General features: G+C 40.4%; 1 long non-coding RNA gene across 1 annotated transcript in view; it reads right to left on the bottom strand.

Moving 5' to 3' along the window:
* The window catches only part of LOC129350045 (uncharacterized), an 85,379-nt gene that overhangs the window by 5,761 nt on the left and 59,700 nt on the right, over window positions 1-19,918 (bottom strand). Inside the window, exon 2 of the long non-coding RNA XR_008603255.1 lies at window positions 13,004-13,076. This is a non-coding gene — a long non-coding RNA (uncharacterized LOC129350045). The remainder of the gene's footprint in view (window positions 1-13,003; window positions 13,077-19,918) is intronic.

The raw sequence follows: 19,918 nt of genomic DNA, 5'->3' as shown, positions 1-19,918 counted from the left end.
TAAGACAGACATAATTGAGATTGTGGGCGGCCGAAAGTACAGGGCTCAACCTGTTGTCGTTAATCTGTCATATCGTCGAGAGTCACAGCAGTGGTGACCTATAGGAGGCTCCACCTTGGAGGCACTGCTGATGGCGCTTTGTTGTTCATGGCAGAGGGCCTCACCTATTTTAAGTTTATTGGTTTGCCACCAACGGAGAACCCAAAGAAAGCGTGATCTATAGCCCAACCTCTGGCTTCAATTTCTCTGCTCTAGTCCTAATCCATGTCAGGCGCTGCATGTTGAGCAGTGACTCTTAAAACTCATCACCTCTACATTACCTAAAGGTATTCATGATCTGAGTTATTAAGGTCCAGACCTATTTGAAGGTGTTATGATGAAAAATAAGTTGGAAACCCTCAAAGGAGGAGCAGTCACGCCCCATATAATGAAAGCTTAATACTGCTCTTTGTAATGTACTAAATGATGCAGGCAATCAATTTGAATTAATTCATACCCCTTCAGATAGCAGCAGTCTCTCTTTAAATTAGATTACTGATGGTTGTGCTGAAAATATGCCTTCACTTTGTATAAATTAAAGCTCTGGAAAAGCATTTACAAAATAACAAGATATAAATGAATGCAATCGTACTGTTGGAAAAGGTGCTTTTTACAATCACGCAGCATATTAGAAATAATAGCTAAATCGTGCCTCAGCGGTTTGTTATTAATTACCTGACAAATAGGACCTGTCTGTTTTCAAACTGAGTTATATTTGTGGCGAGAGATCACCAAAGAAAATTAAACAGAAATCAAAGTACATTTCTATCATCATAATTCTGATTGTCAGGATCACCTTTCCCGAGATTCCTCGCAGCAGCATAACAAATCCTAGTTTTTATTAAGTGGCTCAATTTGCTGCCGTTCATATTTCACATTTATGTTGCATTTGCAACAGAGTCATACATGTATCCTGTGTTCTTGTAATTTCTGGTATGCCAGGTGATTTATTAGACACGGAAACAGAGAATGCTGCCTTGAAACTGGATCTAATTGATATTTAGAGATGACTCTGCTTCTAACGAGTAATCTGTGGCGTCTTCTGTGCCAAACAGCATGTTATGTTTACACCACACTAACACGGAAACGGCAGCGGTAACAGGAAGGTTTTTATCACATCGTGCATTCCTTTTAACCAGACTTGACAAAAATTCACAAAGCAATTGGTTAAAACCTCAAAGAGGATGTAAGTATCTGGCTCTTCAGAATGTGGCTTCTTTTATAGCGGGGGCTTATATCAGCCTGGAGACCCATAAGTTATGAAATGTCAGGATCCTATGCATTCTAATTGAGTGTGGAACAGTTAATGGCTGTGGAAATTCAGCCGCTTGACGTCTTATTCCCCAGTGTGCCGTTTCGCAGCCAAGCCCATGAGCCTCAATTAAATGACAAAACGGGCCCCATTCTTGAAAATAACAACAATAAAAACACAAGCCTATAAGGCAATAATATCAGGTCTCACCTTGAATCAACAATGGTCACAGGCTGCAGACGGCTAAATGGAGACACTGCTAAGAGGCGGGACAGGGGGTCTGTGGAAGATCATTCTAGACAGGAATATATAGCACTGGAGCTCTTTATTTATCACTTAATCTGCTGATTATTTCTCAATCAATCAATGAACTGTTTGGGCCATAAATTTTGAGAACTAAACATCACCAGAAATTCCTGTATGATCAACATGACCTGCAGTGTAAAAATATTTATTAAATATCACAAAAGACAACAAAAATCTGCAATAGTTTACATTTACACCCTTTGAATACTAGATTAATCATCTCATATTTTAGCTCCATACTGTACATGTAGTACATATAAAACAGAACTAATGTGAAAACGATTTAATTAATTAAACTTCAAACTGACATGCAGCAGGTAAATCTCGGCCTGTCTCTCTGCACCCACAGGACTATTTTTTCAAGTCATTCTCAGACTCAGGCCTACTTTCACCACCAAACTAGATCATGTCCTAAAATATATCCCTCCTCAAAACTTAAAGTTACCTATGTGTTACTGAGTAAAACTTTTAAAATCCAGAATCAATACTGCCTAAGCCCCCATTTTCAGCCCGATGTCTGCAATCTATAAATACACATGGAGCATGTCCTATTAAATCCAGTGATATGGTGAGGGGCTAAATATTGACCCAGTCCTGATTGGAGCAGATTTTTTTCACACCCTTGCTTATTGTTTTTATAATTCTATGACTTTAACCCCTTTCCTGCTTCACTGATTTCATGCAACAAACAATAGCTTTTCAATAATTCAATTTATAGCTCACCATAAATGGAATTCAAAGGACAATGCTGTTGAACCTGAACACAGACGACGCTTTTGACTCCAGCAACACCCTGGTTGCCAGAGGAAAAGAGAGAATATTTATTTTACGGTTGCCTCACATTCCCATTAAAACGAGGAAGCTACATTTCCAAGCATGTGGTGTAAATGTAATATACAGAGTTGAAAGAGACAGATGGTAGAGTGAAAATCTCTTGTGGCAACACTGTGCAATGGTACCACTGCAGCCAGTGCCAATGAAGAAATCCTCCCAAAACCATCCAAGGCCAGATTAGATCTATTAATACATGTTCATGTGCATCTATCATGTTTCCTGTTCACACACGTCCGTCCCGATCCTTGTTCATCATTTATTGTTAATGCCAAAACACAGAGAAGTGATGTGTGGGAATGGATCTAAGACACAAGCACAGAAATGAATTACCATCCTATTTATTTATCCAGGCCTTTCTGTCAATCACTGCAATAATCAGAACTAACTCATTCAGATTTTGAGAAAATGAAGGATGCATTCCCTCCAATTTTCAATTTGGAAGTGGCAACTATGGCCATGATGAATGTCTGAATAGTCCATCTTCCTGCTCTCATTTCTCCTAACCTTTCCTGACAGCTTAGATATTGCCTACCTGGTAATTTGCTCTACAATAATTGTTACTGTGAGATTTCCCCCAGCTTTTAACAAGGATTCTTAACACCCTCTGTAGGTGACAAAATGCAATTACAAACACAAGTACCCCATCGTGACTGGTCATCAGCAGCTGCCACCTCCATTCCCCAGCCCCAACTGGTTCCATTAATGAAGGAAAAAAAACTAAACAAAAGTCATGCAGACAGATTCTGCAAACATTTGCTGCGAATAAAAGTTTAATTAAAAGATATGAAGCTGCTTTATTGATTAACAACATCGGTGATTAAAGCGTACGCCTGACATTTTTTTTCCCAGCCTTTGCTATTTTGTTCCCTCTCAGAGATCGTTTATTGTTGTGCGGCCCTGTTTATTGATAAGTGTGTTTGATGAATGCAGATGCGGCGTGTTTGGAAAGCGGCGCTTGCTGATGGAGCGATCATATTGTGCGAAACACCAGGCTCAGGCAAGAACAGCTGTTGCGGCTCCATCCACTGGGACGCCATGTTTCACCACCACCCCGAGTGCACATGCAGGCATGCTGCTGTAAAGCTGCAAACCAACGTATTCACAACGCCCTAACAACTCTATGAATTTTATGACACATCACCAGAGCTCTCTCATCTCTGTCCGGCACTAAAGCCTTAATTATTGGACTAATTGCTATGGCTATATTCATCTCTCTGTAATCCTTTGGTGATTACATTTTGTGTTCAATACCAGGCTTATCCTTTAATTAAAGGGATTATTAACCTTTAAAACAGAGCCACGTGGGATTAAACCCCCGAATGCTAGTGTCAAAAGCATTTTTTCCCCCTTTTTTTTTACAAAACAAGCTGACAACGGGGCGCATCATTTCCATCATAATCTAGAAATAGTGGGGTTGGTCAGATAGCTCATGGCTGCGCTACATGTTAGCCTTTTCAAGGAGCTGACTTACTGCAGCAATAAGCCATCATCCACATCTCCCTCCAATTAAAGTCCACAAAATGCTGACACATTAAGACCAGTGAGCTAACAATCAGTGCAAATAGATGGATAATGATATAGTTGTGACCAGAGAGCATCTAAACATGGTGAGAACAAGGTGAAAGTGTGAACGAGTCAATGGAAAAAAAAGAAAATCATTTTATTACAGACAGCCATATCTTTCAAGGCCTTTCACCTCCAGAGTAAGTGAGTTCAAAGTTCAAAGTCAGCCTAAGTGGGGCGTGATTGAAAATCATTGGGAATCTTGGACAAATAAGAGTGTGTTTTGGACATAGAAGGTAGTAGATCGGTCTGATGACACCTCATTGATCAACACACGGCTCTTTATGTTCACCTGTGTGAGAAACTCTAAAGAGGAACACATGCTCTGATTAGTTTATGAATACATGAATATAAAGGATGTTCTGTTGACAACATCGGTGTCATCGCTGCTGCTTTGGTCGCCCGATGCAGCATCATTTTGTCTGATCAATACCCGCGCTCATCAATAACGCAGCAGAACTATTTGGCACCAATGAGGCGAACATGAACCATGAGCAAGAGACCATGATGCTGAACCTCCCCTCAGCTGAGTCAAGTAGTTAGAATCAAGAGCTGTTTGCCCATGCCAAAGCCACGCTGCATTATCCAGAGCAAGTCTTCATTTGAATGTCCTAATTAGTTAATTAGTTGGTGGTTAAGGATGATATGAGCATCTCATCAATCTCTCTATCTCTAAAAATAAACACCGTGGGATGGCAGTGGTGAGTCATTAGACTACTGATGACTGTGGGAAGTGTCTGTGAGGAGGAGAGGTCTGCTTGTGACACTCCATATTTCCACAAACCACCCGGCGCCATAAAGAAGACTGAGGAGCTGTTGCTGTGAGCATTGTATGGATGATAAGCCAAGCATGACATAATGAGTTTACAGAAACTCTGAGGAGCTCAATTAATGTTTCTTCATGCGTAACTTTGGGGATCCATTTACTTGTTTATCATTGATGGAGGGAAATGAGAATTAGATATGAGAATGAAAGCTGTGTTTGTATTCACAAATTATTAAAATGAGTTTATTTTAAGGGAGCATTGTTTATGGCTTTAATTTCAGAGAGGTTACTGTTGAAGCGGCTGTATATTCCTTCGTGAGGACTTTTAACATTTACTTTTGGCAAAGCAACAGTAGTGTGGACAGAGACTTAGTTTGTTCTTCATTTCTACAGCAGAGTGTATGAAAGAAAGAGGGTAGAAGAGGAGGAAAGAAGTTAAAAATAGTTAGCATATGGCAGCATATGATTGAGTTTCCAGGGCTTTGAAAATTCACTCTAATTATTCAACGGTATCCCTCTGTCATCCTTCCCTATATACATTCCTTTGCGTGGAAGTACAAGTGACTCCAACTAATATACATAATTCTGCTACTTAATTGGCACGGATCGGGTGAAAGTGGGCTAGGAAAAATCCTCAGAGACTAATAGGGGCACATATCATTGGCTCCATCAGAACAGTAGTCCCATAGGTGATAGAAGTCAGCAAATATTTCATGAGCTGCACTATCAGAGTACCTCACCTCTGGAGTCTGGTGCACTATCCTGCAAGAAACACTCCGGAAACAGTCGAGCTGTCAGGTGTATTTATAGCAGGCGGGCCGATGACTGATGCTAATGCCATGGAAATTATGCAGTGCACTATTGCTGTCATAACAATATGTTAGGCTTAAACAGGAAGGTTAACTAAACTAGTCATTTAAGTTATAAGTGGGCCACTGGCATGTGTCTGCGTACAAAGATATGGATTAAGCCGAGTGCTGCAGTAACTCAGTGGTTTTCATAGGAATGGTCCTAGATTTAACCTTCAGGTGATTTTAATAGGTTACTGTTAGATGGGAAAATGTGCAATAGGTTAAAGAGAGGTTTCAATTAAATCACCACTGTAGGAGAGGCAAGAGGATGGACAAAATACTAGAATTTGCCCATAATTTAGATAGCAAGGGTGACTGTCTCAGAAATAATGATGACATTTTTTTTAAAGACCGACTTCAGCCAGGAGGAAATGAGCCCACTGACAGGAATGTATAACCGATTTAAATGGCATTTCAGGATAAAACATCAAAAACAAACACAAATCAAAGTTGCTGTGTCAGTATTGCAACACAATCTGTGTAAGTTGGTATATCCGATTCAGCTGCTACTCTAAAACAAAACTGTATGTATATATGTGACAGAAGATACATTATATTGCGGCGGCAAGCTCAAAATATTGTTCAATAACTGTCTCTACATGTAGTCAGGTTAACAGAGAAAACCAAAACATGCAAACACCTAATTGGAGTGTTGGATCTGGTGAGAGCAGCCATTCGCAGGAGTCATTAGCACTGATAATTAGCTCTGTAGGATTTCTTAATAGACAGGGAATATGAGGATATTTTGCAGGACTGGATGCACCCTAGGGTGTCAGCACTGTTCAGTCAAGATGCTTCGGTATGTAATTACAAGATGAAAACGCCACAACTGCATAAATGATATGAATTCGAGAATGATTGCAAAACAGTCCAGTAGTTCACTGCACAGTTCAGATCGTACATGATGACACGCAACAACAACTTTGACGTTTACATTATATATCTGTTGTGATGTTGACATAAGCAAAATAAGCATAGCATGATTTTAGATTTTACTAACTGTTACTGCTGTACATAACTGCAGAGAAATCCAGTCCAGTTATTAACCTCTGAGTTAATATTTTGTAACTTTTCTTTAGAGATACCAATTTGGAAATACAGCCTAAATATGGGTTGGGTTGAATGTATTCAGTATTTTACCTGTTAATAATTTATTACACCATAGCAAACTTTTCACTTGACTCTGACTGAATAAAAAGTAGTTTAATATTTAAAAGGTTGTTGTTGTTTTAAGTTTTGTGGCCAGAATATTTAGATTTTTAAAGTGAAACTTAAAGTCAAGAATTCTAATATGCATATTTTTGGCAAATGTATCCAGTAATTTTCAGCTGTAGATACTGTTTCGTACAAATAGCTAACAATGCTCGTGTGGAAAATGAGCAGCAGGCTTCTGGAGGGGAAAAAATAAAACCAACACTCAGTGCCAAGTAATTGCAGTTTCTTGCATGGCCACTTGAGGCTGGCTCCAAAAGTGAGTCAATCCCCATAGACCCATGATCAACTTTACTGAAGAAATAAACCTATTTACAGTTTAGTGCAAGACACTGTTTCGGTCTCGATAGCTACTTTCCCCATTCACAACAACTGTATGGGGGAAAAAATTTATATAACTCTCTTGTTGAAGTTGTATTTAAACTTAAATTTCTGCACAATTAAGAAATTTGCTTTGAGTGACAAGTGGTTGCAGTTACAGGAAAGTCTAGGGCCTGCTTCAGCTCCACTCACATGCTACCTCTGCTAATTTAAAAAAAAAAAAAAAAACAGGAGTTGAGTGTGGTGAGGCACTGCCAAAATGGTGACAGTCAGAGACAAAACACTAAACAAACCGATGAGTAACGTCATGGAGGGTTTTATCCATCTTTATACGCAGTCAGTGGTGGAATATGAAACAAACCAGGCCTAGTTCAGAAAAATATATTACTTTATTTATTGTGCACTCATGGCAAAAATCCTCTATGTTGACAAGTCAATTAGTCCGTAACTACCTGTATTTCACTTGTTATAAAAGCGTGCCTCATAAATTCACTGGAACCCTGTATCATTTCTGATTTATTAAAGAAGTTAATTTGTATTGGAAATAAGCAGATTTTTTGTACAAAAATTAAATTGGTTAGAATGCAATAACAGCAAAAGTATTTGCTTAGGTGGGGATTTCAGCTGCCAAATTTGTACAAGTCTTAAGTAGCAACAACATTTGAGCATTGGAATTTAACTTTACAGGCATATTTAAAAGATATTTCCAGTCAGTATCAATTGCTATGACAAGGATACACGAACGGACCAACCAACCTTCCAACAACTCTTTTTATTCCTACAGGACAAGTCCCTGTAACCTTTCTAAAATGAACGTAGACTTTCACAAAATCAAAATGACTGCTCTTTTAGTCCTCTGACTGTACTTGGTAATCTGCGCAGTGATCAGCATTTTGGTTGAAACCTGAAGAAACACCACACTAAATAGAACAACAGCCGCACAATAAAAGGTTCGCACTATATCAAAACAAATTGTGGCCACTAAAGGAATCAATTTTTGACATTTCACCTCTATCTATAAAGAGTTCACTGACCCTGGCTTTTAAATTTACAGCTCTGCACAGCCTCTATCAAAGTGTTTGTCAGCAACGCATTTTGTTGAAAGTTTTAGTGTAACACATTGCAGATCATGACATGTATGGATTTAATGGGCCCTTGAGCTCCCCTTATATATCTCATGTCGTTCCAATAGGATAAATATCTTAGCTCTCGGTGTAATAACACAGGAGGAGATTTGTGGATGAGACCCCCATTTCTAATCTTAGATCTATTAAAGTGCTTCTGAATGAATCATCAAAGCTGTTGATGTCACTGTGGGCTTGTTAGCTGGATCCTGGAGTCAATAACAATTTCTGATGGGGTTTGCAGAAGTGGTCACAAACAATATCTTTTTATGAACAACTGTAATATTTTCTAATGAAAAATATATACAAACATATGCTATTTGTATTTACATTTTGCTTCACAAAGATTAGGAAATACAAGATGATACAAGAAAGCAAAAGGTTCAGTTCAGTGTGTTGTTGTAGAGTCGAGAACTTTGCAGCTCAAGGTTTAGATGAGATGTCAGCAGTCAGGTAAGTGATAGGATGCCAGCAAAAGAGGAAAACAGCAAATATAATCCCAAATTTATCTCTTCCAGGGGCAAACACAAGCCACTGGCCGGGCATCTTTAGAGAATCAGAGAGAAGAGAACTACTCAAGCTGAGGATTCCCTCTAAAGCAGCAGAGATGACTTTTTCCATCGAGGTGACAGGCTGTTCAGTTAGCCCAGGGAGAGGGATCATGAGTACAATATTGACTTTAAATTACAGCAATAGCTGCTGCTCATGCTGTCTCAGGACCACGCTGCGGATCAAACACAAAGATCAGGCTGGGATTAGGAGAAAGCCACTGACAAGCACAGAGCCGCCTCTCTGCTGCTGCAGCACACACACTCACACAGCACCGCCCAAAGCCCACGCTAAGCTCTCCCCCGCCTCCAAACATGTAACACACAGACCTTACAGTGGGCTCATTTGGAATTTCAAAGCCAAAATTGATTACAAACGAAATTAGCTAAACACCTCTCGTGTTCAGGGCGGCTTGTGAGTAGACTGCCAGCGCAGATCTATTCCGAGGACAAGAGGATGGCAGCATTTCCTCCCTGACTCTCACGTTTGCTTACAGGATACAGCCGTGTTCTTGCAACGCCTTCTAACTGGGCTTTTATTTTCCTTTTCCTGGCAGTTAAACACAAATAACAGCATGGATGATGTGCTGGGATTCATTGTCTGTGCTCAGGGAGGAGTGCAGGATATGACTGGTGTGATAAATGATCATACCTTGTGCTTGGCGTGACAAAGGAACTGCAGCACAATCTGCATGTGCTCCGTCCTTTCGCCATCATTAGGTGTAATTGGGACTCATGGTGAGGCATGTTCTTTTTTTCTGCTGTGGAATTATTGGGAATGAAGCTGCTAGTCCCTAATAGAACAAACTACAGAAGGGAGATGCATCCAGGCCACTTTTACAGCAATAACACTGCGTCCTAATATCACACCTGCCTTAAATGGAGACTCAACAGATATGTGTATGTGTCAAGTCCCCTTAGCTCTAATGTCAAACCAAGTCTATTGTCATGTCAGACTCCCCTTTTTGATGTTGACCTTCAAGGGTGTGCACGCTGGGGCCGTTATTGGCATCTGTCTGAGGAAGCCGGAGCATATTCCTTCAGTATAAACACAGCTCTGATTCCAGTGCAGCTCATTAGCTATACGGGGAATTTACAGAATTGTGTAACAAGGTTAAAACACACTCATGAATCCCAGTATTTTTTTTCCTGCAGCACTATTATTCATCATTAGGACAAGAATATATAGAGTCTATACAGTAAGTTGGGACTAAACTGCAATAGTGATAATAAATGTGGAGGAGGAAATGTGTGTCCACATTGCCCCTGTTGCTCAGTGAAATATTCCAAAGTCCCATATGTGCTTTTGAAATGCGGCAGAGTAAGTTCTGGCAGCAGCAGAAACACAAAGTCTTTGTTTCATGACCTCAGTCTGTATATCCTTTCCCCTCCTTCGAATCAAAGCCCCCACACCATCTTTAGCATTTAGAATTAATTGCACAGTTATCCTCAAATTAATTCCTAACTGTTTTACAACACACAGAGAGAAAAGGGCAAACCAATTATTATTCTGTTTTCACCTTACAGAGGGGGATATTATGCAAATGATCTTCTCTACATGAGAAGGAAGAGGGGCTTTATTTTCCTCAGCAGATGCTGCCTAGACAGTCTAGCGTTCAGTGGGGGACAGGAAGTAGGGATGCTGTGAAGATCTGATCGCTCCACCTGGCTTCCTACTGACTCCATATCCAAGCAATAATAGAAAACACACTGATTAATTATTTATTTAAAAGAATCATTTTTTTTCTGTATCTCATGCCGGACAACTAAGGTTAAAAGGAATGTTCCAAGAGCTGTCTGGAAGTATTTTACAACTTCTGCGCTTACGAGCTAGAGGTGTTTCTTGATGGAAGACAAAGTCCCTTGGCTAGGCAGACCTGCAAAATGTTTTATTTGCTACTTTCCCATGAAGTGAATACATACTAAGACTGAGCAGCGAGCCTGTGAGCCAAAACATCAAAATGTGTCTGACAGGGAAGCGGCGAGCAATGCTGGGTTTCAGAGAGGACAGGGGGCATCTCACCTCCCCGGGCCGCTCCGCACTTCTGACCACAGCGAGTGTTTATTAATCTGAGACCTTGAGACCTCGGAGAAGTTGCTAAATAAAAACTAAAACAGAGAGCATTTCCAAGTTCTTAACAGTCAAGGGCCATAATGCTTTGTGAGCTGATTTAAAAAACCAGCTTCTTCTTCCAAGGTGGAACAAACAAAAGCTTTAATGAGCTGTAATGATGAGTTAAGGTCAAAGCGCTTATCATCTTTACAAATCAGGAGAAGATGTGCTCATGGAAATAAGCTCCCATGAGTATCCATCATCACCTCAAAAAACTGCATGCAGTGGCACAGCTCCAGGTGCTCGAGCAAATTGGGCTTTCGATGTGGAATGGATCAAACGCCGGCTCAATATTCATTACTCTCTCTGACTGTGATCTGCTGCGGTTCTGTGAGTGGAAGAGGGTAATTGTGTACCTCATTGTGCACGTGTTTGGACCAAACTTAATCATGATGTCAGGCTGTTAATAAAAGGTTATTAAAGGAACAAAGATCCAGGTTTTACATATGTTCGGCAGTGGAGGTCTCGGGAACTCCTGTCTCTGAGGTAAACATGGGCCCTCATGACAAATGATGCTCATGCTGAGATCAGATAGTTAACAAGAGATCCCCTTATTAACCAGGTCTGCATAGATAATTGGCACTTGAGCCTCACATTTTGAATCTGGCCTGAGCAGTGTCATTTATCAAGAACCCGAGCATGCTGTCAGGGCTCCATAATAAGCTGCGGTAACTGATGAATCAAGATTAAGCAGATAGATTGAGAATGAAGCAGGAGAAAATGGGCCACAGCCGTGTTGTGAGAGGCTTAGCCTGATATTCATAACATTAAAGTGCTATTATTCCTTATAGGGACGGATCCATCCAGCATTAGAACGTATGGTTGCAAAATAGCTGCAGCCTGACAGCATCATGATGAAGAGTCGCACCACCTTTGCAGTAATCTGCAACACTTTGTAAGCAATCTTCAGATATTTTCTCTAAAAAAAATCTTTTTAGATGTACGAAACTGTGTGTGAATATCTTCCATTAATCAACTGCTCTATCATCAGGAAAATAATCAGCAAACAAATTTGATTTAAATTGATTCCAGCAAAACATCTGTGGTTGTAGCTTTTGAAGGGTTTTCAAAGATTTGCTTCTTTTTTGTGTCATCTGTGATAGTAAACAGAATATTCTGAACTTTTTCTCCACAAGTATGAACAATTTAAAGATGTCACCCCTGGCTTTGGGTATTTTTTTATTACTATTTCCAGACAAATTTTTGAACAATTATTTGTCAAAAAAATTGGAATTAATTTGCAACCTCACTGTTCTTGAAAATGATCACAGACCAAAGTCAAGACAGTAATAGATCTCATTGTTGCCTTGGGTTCACTAATAACTATTGTTCTCAGATTTGGTAAATTGTTGTTATTCCACAATATAATTGGCATTAGCTAAACAATGCAGAGACTCATTATGCCTATTACAGCTGTTAGAGTCTATCAAGAAAAATAATAATAGAAGAAGACAGAACTTCTCATCAGAGCAGCATAATTAGCAGCACTTATTCCACTGTTTCCAGTTTCCACTGGTGGGTCACTGGTGTGTTTTCACAGCCTTTTTAATGCGTGTGTGTGTTCACCGTCCTTCCGTTTCTCACTGGTATATAAGTGCAGATAATTACAGATGATGGGCTGGTGATCAGCTGCAGGTATGGGAGCCACCTCGGGCCTCGCCCAGCCTTGCACCTCCAGCACTCCCCTGCTCTGTCAGGCATGTTTGGCAAGCGTCTCCTTTCCCTAAGTCTCCAGCTGTCCAGTGGGGTGCGCCAAGTCACAGCAGGAGTGCGTGCCTCTCCATCTATGGCCCATCTCTTTCTAGGAGTGTGAGATGTGTGCGTGTGTGTGTGTGTGTGTGTGTTTGGGGTCGGGGGGAGGCGGTGGTGGAGGGGGTCCTTCTCTGTACTTGCATTACTCACTAGCAGACGGAGCATGCTGCCAGCACCCAGCATGTCCACCCACGCGCCCCTGCCCTGCCGGTTAGACCTCACGGTTGGAGGAGATGATGGAGAGAATCTGGGATCCAGGAGGGGGGTGGATCCAGAGGAATCTGAGAGACAGAGAAAGGCAGACAGAAGCCCAGAAGCTTACCTCCATCCCACAGGCCGATCCTCGGACAGCCCGACCTGATATGGTAGTCTCAATCTCCTTGTTGGGTTTCTTTCTGGGGGAAGACAGGAGGGGTGTTACTGCAATGACAGCTGAATGATTTGCTTTGGTTTTGTATTATCACTTCCCCTTATTACTGTGCTATGAATTCTATCTGTCTTAGCACGGATTTTGATGTTGAAAAGGACTTAGTGTTTGGCAGCTTCACTTACTGTACAAGATTAATTAATGGAACGTATTTACAAAACCAACAAACATTTGGCCCTTAAATAGGAAATAATGATAGAGTTTCATTGCAAAAAGTTTAAAAAGCACCACTTTGCACATCATGTCTGTTGAGACTATTTGAAGCATTAGAGCAGGAGCAGAATGATTGAGTCCAAGCATACAAAGAATTGAATTTATATCTACTTTCTAATATAAGATGTTATATTAAAGGAGCTGACTGATGCTGGACTGTAGCTGAATATTTGTAACAACTGCTCAGAAACAATAAAATACAGCAATCAAATAATGTTAATCATCAGCATTGGGACAAATCCTTCAACAATAAATTCTCATCCAAATAGAAATAACTAGGGCTCATTACTAGCGGCCGGTATTACTTTCATGTGCCCACAGGGGGCTCTAGTGTACCACAGATTTTACTGCCCAAGAATCTGTTAACTGCAGCTCAGAGACCAAGGCACTGATTGTGTTGAGGGTAGACCTTTTGAACTGCTGTGCTATACGATTGATACAAACATTAACCAAGCTTATGCACAAATCAGAACATAAGCATGCTGTAATAGTGCAAATTAAATGCAAAAAGAGGGTAAAAAAAATAGTTAAAACTTAACAGAACTGTGCTCACAATGCAATGTAGCACTGCATCAAAAAGACACAAAAAACTGAGTGAACCTTATCTAGATACTTATTATATATATATTTATGTGTGTGTGTGTGTGTGTGTGTGTGTGTGTGTGTGTGTGTGTGCATGTCTGTATGAAATTCCAAGGTGGTGAACAGTACTTGATGAGCTAGCTCTGGAGACCTCTGAATTTTAATGATGTTGGAGATGATATTGTGTGTCCTTCAGCTTGTTATACTGACACCAGCACTCCATAAATCATCATACCTAGCTATCGTAAAATCAATACCAAACTGCTACCTCAGCGCTAACCCGTAATAAGTTTTTCAGCCATCTAACAGCTTAAACTTTGCTGTAATGCCGTTCGACCTATAGGTTAAGATCAGAGCATGCTTAATTTGTTTTGTAATAGAGACTTTCTAATCCTTAATGAAGCGCCTATTAGGGAGGCTTTTGTTGGCACATTGGTGATCAGTTGGTGGAACAGCCATTGCAATTAAGTTTGAATCTTTGTCCTGGAGCAAAAAAAGGAAAAAGGAAAAGAAAAAAAAAGGGAAGCTTGAACGGTCAATAAATGTTAATCCAGTCAGAACTCGTCTGTGCCTTTGAACAGGACTCACGCTGGGTTTTTTTCACATGCACTTGTTTCATCCTTCCCTAAGAGAGGCCATCCCTTAAGGATACTGCCACTGATCCTGAGACCAGACTACCACTCACTAATAAGAGCCCATGTGTAAGCAATATTGTCCACATTAAACACATTATTAGTGAGCTTTGTGTAAAACATAAGCCATAAATGCAGTCACAGAAATAAATGGAGCACCGCAGTTTTTCCATAAGAAAGGAGAAATAATGGGACAGCCATTGTGTTAATAGGAATAAAGTGAAAAATAAACATTGTATGGCTCCAGTGAAGGATTCACTGCTGCTTTAAATTTCCTCTACTTCTTCTTGCGCCTAAATTCTCCCTGCATGCTTTATCCAAATCACAAACTAGATGCAAATAACAAAAGAAAACACAAAATGACAAGCCTCATGTAACCTTGTGGGGTTGTGTTTTCTTTTTTTTCAGAATGATAGCTATAACTGGGGCCGCATTTCTGAGACACACAACATATGTAAAAGCCTTTGCACAAGAGAGAAGCCATTGCCACAATTTCTGAAGCGTAAACAGCTTATGAAAGTCAAATGGATATGTGGCATAATCTGACACGGTGAGTCGCTGCTTCAAAAACATCCCTAACAAACCACGATGCCAGACAACAGTGACAATAGTTGCATGTTTTTAAATGCTCCACAGGTGATCGAGCCATGATTTTAGCCATTTGTGAGTCAACAAAGTAAAATGAATCAGGTATTTAACACGGGGGCGCGATAATGAAAGAGGATTAGCCCAAGAACAGTGTACTTCCTGACTGGCAGCTCCCTGTTAACACTCCAGTGAATGTAGTATTAAAAAGACTAACACGGGTCACCACCCCAAAATTTCCCGTCCGAAAGATTAAGCGTTCAAGTGACCTGGCACCGCTATCAGCTCGTTATTCATGTTTTTTGGCAAGGGGAACACCCACATAGCCATGGTTTTTGGGGACGCTGATTTTGGCTGTGATTTACACGCAATAAGAGGTGGTAACCAATTGTCAGAGGTCTTGCTGGCTGACCCTGAAACATCTGTGTTTAGGGTCTGTTGCTGATTACACAGCAGACAAGGCAGCAAGGGGATGATACAACCCTGCCAGCGGACTGGCCTGAACAATATTTGACTCAAATGGCAGCACCAAATAATGTCATTTTTAATTAAATCCTCAGCAAAGTGGACACAGTGGGTCGAAAAATACTAAACAAATGCACAAAAAAGACTGTTTGCTGTCTACTTTCTCATGCTGGACCTGTGTCATGTCAAACCCCGTATTTCAAAGATGAATAATTACTGATAAATCTTTACGCCTTGAACTTCGGTGTTCTTCTGATGTTAGCACTTTTTCGGATACTGATGTAGATATAAATCACTCAGCCAGCATTGTCACAGCTAGTTTCCCGACTCAAGGGGGAAATTCACCTCAGAACAGAACTAGATGTAACATTTTGTTTTTGTTGGTTACAGGGGGATTTGTGGACAAGTATTTCCCAGAGTTTACAGTGATGGGTTTGAAGGGGAAAAAAAGGAAGGAAGACGGTATTTAATAGTTAATATTTTGTTTTTAAACACAGATTATTTTAATGGAAAGAATTTGTAAAATCCTTTCCCCAAATTTTCTGAAATTTATTAGTACAAATATATTCATTGATGATATAAAAATCATCTAGTTGAAATTTTAAGTATGTAAATATAAAGCTGTAGTTTACAAGTAAATATATATACTGCAATGCTCTCAGCTACTGTGTAATTTGGTGTGTTTGCAGACCTTTTCTTTTTTGGATTTGAACTAATGCAGTTTGTTCATTAACCCAATTTCCCTGCAATTTTCTTTTCTACATTGAGCTTTAACATCTTCTTGGTCACTAGAACTAATACAAAAAACATTATATTTCCATCATATGTTCTTAAAAAGAAGTTTCAGTTAATTATTTCTGAAAAAAAACAAAAAACAAAAAATAATTCTTCTAGTTAGTGTCATTGTGACGAAGCTTGACTTTTGATTGTTTCTTTTTTATGTCAAAAGACAAAGAAAACTCAACCAAGGTGTTCATATTCACCAACACAAAGAATAATCGAGTCTTTTCCAAAATTGTAGTTGTTTGCTTTAGTTAAATTATGATAGAATTATTTGAATTTCCACAACATGTTTTTATACTGGTGATGGCATTTGTTCACATCCACCAAAATAGCATCACTAGTGAAAGAGCAGAGGAAAGAGATTGTACATAATTTAATCCACTTTTTTTAAAAAAAAAGGAGAGTCTGTCTGGTCTTGAGATGTCAGCTTTAGTTCAATTATAAAACATATGTCCCTATGTTGCACTGATGCACCCCTCGATATTGTTTTTTAGGAAGGAATGAACACTCCAGTCGCACCATACACGTCTGTCGGTGCAATTTAAGCTTAGCAGCACGTCTAGCGTTCAGTTTGCTGCTGGAGATGGACCAACAGTCATGAACTTAGGAAAGATATTGACATGGCAACTTTGCAGAAAATATTGGGGTAAATTGAAGCAGCCTGGTATCTTGCATGTCTGTCAGAGGCCTCCCATGTGGCTCTGATGGGGCTGTTAGGGACTGGCAAGGCCAAACCAGGGCATGGAGCGAGGGGGAGGGGAGGGTTTACACTTAAGGCCGGAGCTGGGATCCGTCAATGTGGGCGGATCGGGTCATCTTCAGCGTGACCTGCCACCTCTGATCTGAAAAGCACAATCTGACCCCAGTGCTGAGCAGTCGTCGCTCACTGTCACAAGTCTGCGTCATCTGAACGGAGATCTCCTACTGTAGTCATAATCCTCCATTTTTCTCTCTGTGTGTGTAATTTGCAAATTATGATCTTGATAAGGAGTTTCATTTAAATTTTAAATAATGATGCAAACAAAGATAAAACTGGATGATTCTACGAAGATAAGTTTAACTATATAGTGCAACAAAATAGCACAACATAGCAGCGCCTTTTAATTAAACCCACACAGCAGCAGCCGACCGCTTTAGAAAACATACACGTAGTTTTTCACAATTGTATGATCTGCCAAAAAGTCCAGTCTCGCCCTTTGTTGAGGACCTACAGAGGAAGAAACACGGATAATAAAGGTCTCTTTATGATGAGGCTCCTGCACACTGAGCCACAGAAAACTTAAGAAAAAATATCTATCAAGAGGTGGGAATTACATTGCCCTGTGCTAGGGTGGGAAAAATGAAGCAGGCATTTCTGAGCTTGCTGGCAACATAACCTTCAGAAACATCCTATTTTTCATTAGAGTTGTGTCAGACAGCTATGCCTTTAATAACATTCATCCCCGTACCAAGGAGAGGATAACTCAAGCTTTAGGCACATAATGAATGGGAGAATAGGGCCTGGCGCTGCTGAGAACAGGAGGGCTTGCCAAACAGGCAGAGCTGCACTGCTGCACTCGTGGCAAGCCTTTCACAGCACGGCATCCTCCTGTATTAACGCCATGCAAATGAACAGTCAGATGCTTCCTGAGGTGGCTCTCTAATGTGGCCCTGTTAATTACTGTCATTAGAGCCAGAGCTGGGAGAAAGAACTAACAAGCCACCGTCCTCATGATCTCTGCATTTGAAAGTCATCTTCGGCGATAAAAACACGTCACAACCCCAGTTAGAAAATTGCAAATTGCTAAATTTGCTGACAGAGTGCAAAAAAATTCTGCTGACTCCGAGCCGCCTGCCGGTGATGGATGCATTCTTGACACAGTCTTGGTGTTTAGACTTAAGAAATAATGAGTATCAATGTCCCAGCCGTGGAAAATGCAAAGATGAAAGAGCGCTGTGTGGGTTTAATTAAGGGAAGCAGAGGCAGGAGCTGCTTTCAAACAGAGTGACCCAACATGATCAGGTTCTTATTGCTGTCACTTTTGTGCTGAAATATGGCCAGTACGGTACAGGCTGTGCTTTAATAGCTCCAATGTAGTGTCATAGCAAGTCAGTCCGAGACTGTTAATGCATTGTAAATGCGGCCCAGAGATATTTTTGTGCAGCTTGTCTTGGTTTCAGAAACACAGGTTAATGTGTACAACATAACATCTGAATAAGGCGCTTGGATTAAGGGCAGTTTTGTTTTAAGAACAGTTGAATTGGTTTTCACTGCATCATTACAACCATGGGGGGTATGGGCACTCATTGTTTCCACAGTCAAGTAAAGTATTTTGTTTTACAAATGCCCTCCGGCAATTCACACTCCCTACATCGGGGGGAGAAAAAAAATGTTTCTCATACTTCAGAGAGCAAACCAAAATATCCCCTATTATGTCTGTGATGCATCAAATCCCTGGTGTGGCCTTGAATTTAGTTTCTCCCCAAAAACTGGAGGGTGACACGGTCAATATATTCAACACACAAGGCCACTTCCAGGCTAATATAGAGGACTTTTCTCTCTTTTTCCTCTTCCCTTTCTTTATTTCACTGTCTCGCTCTCATTCGCTTCTCTGTTTTTCAAACGTCTGTGCTGTTGAGGACAAATCAAAGGCTCTATTTTACTAATGTAACACTGAGCAGACTGTGAGGTGGCTGTGGGGATAATGGGACTGCAGAGATGTGAAACAGACAGGCTGAAATGGATAATTAGGACAGAAAGTTTCTGCGATGCCAATGACACTCTACAGGAAATAGGATCATTAAGTTCTATATCAAATTGCTGTAGAGTGTATGTATATAAAATGGCTCGTCCCATTCATTCTTTTCATTACAACTTTTCATTTCATTACAACCAAGCTCTGTTTAACTTAAGGTGCAGCCCTTACCTCTGTTTCAGAGAAATGTCAGAATGTAGGCATTTTAACTATCTTTATAACTACCTGTGAATATATTTAGCATAATTACTGCTTTGACCTGCCGGAGAAATACACGACTACTTCTCATCCTCTTGCATGACGGCCCATTAGTAGTTACTCTGCAAACCCATCTTTGTTGTAAAAGATGTAGGTATCAGAGATGAAAGTTGCCATGTTTGAATTTTGGGACACGTGAATGAAAAGGGCATCCTCGCAGATCTGTGCTGCTCAGGAGTATTTGATACCACACCGAAGAGTTCGGTGCAGGCAAACTGGATAATAAGCTGCAATAGCTGTTAAAAGGCATTTGAGGGAGATATCATGCTACGTTGCTCTATTATGATTAGATTTCTCCTTGACAATATGAAAAGATCAAATCAATATCTACTGAGATTTTGATGATCCACAAGCCACCCCCATCCAGTTCCCCTTTCCCCCAGGCTCTATTGAGAGAACATGATCTGACATCACCACGGTAACGTCAGGCTTCTCTCGGCTACTGTGGAAATATGTAACTTCGATTAGCGAAACGCTTAACAAAATGACCTGTGTTTTGGATGTGCTCCCAAATGTTGCTGTTTGGGTACTGATGACGGGACCTATTGTGTTCCACT

This window comes from Amphiprion ocellaris, chromosome 11, assembly GCF_022539595.1.
Source record: "Amphiprion ocellaris isolate individual 3 ecotype Okinawa chromosome 11, ASM2253959v1, whole genome shotgun sequence".
NCBI classification, from domain to species: Eukaryota; Metazoa; Chordata; class Actinopteri; family Pomacentridae; genus Amphiprion; species Amphiprion ocellaris.
Note: the sequence above shows the minus strand (reverse complement) of the source record. Positions and strands in the feature narration are given on the sequence as shown.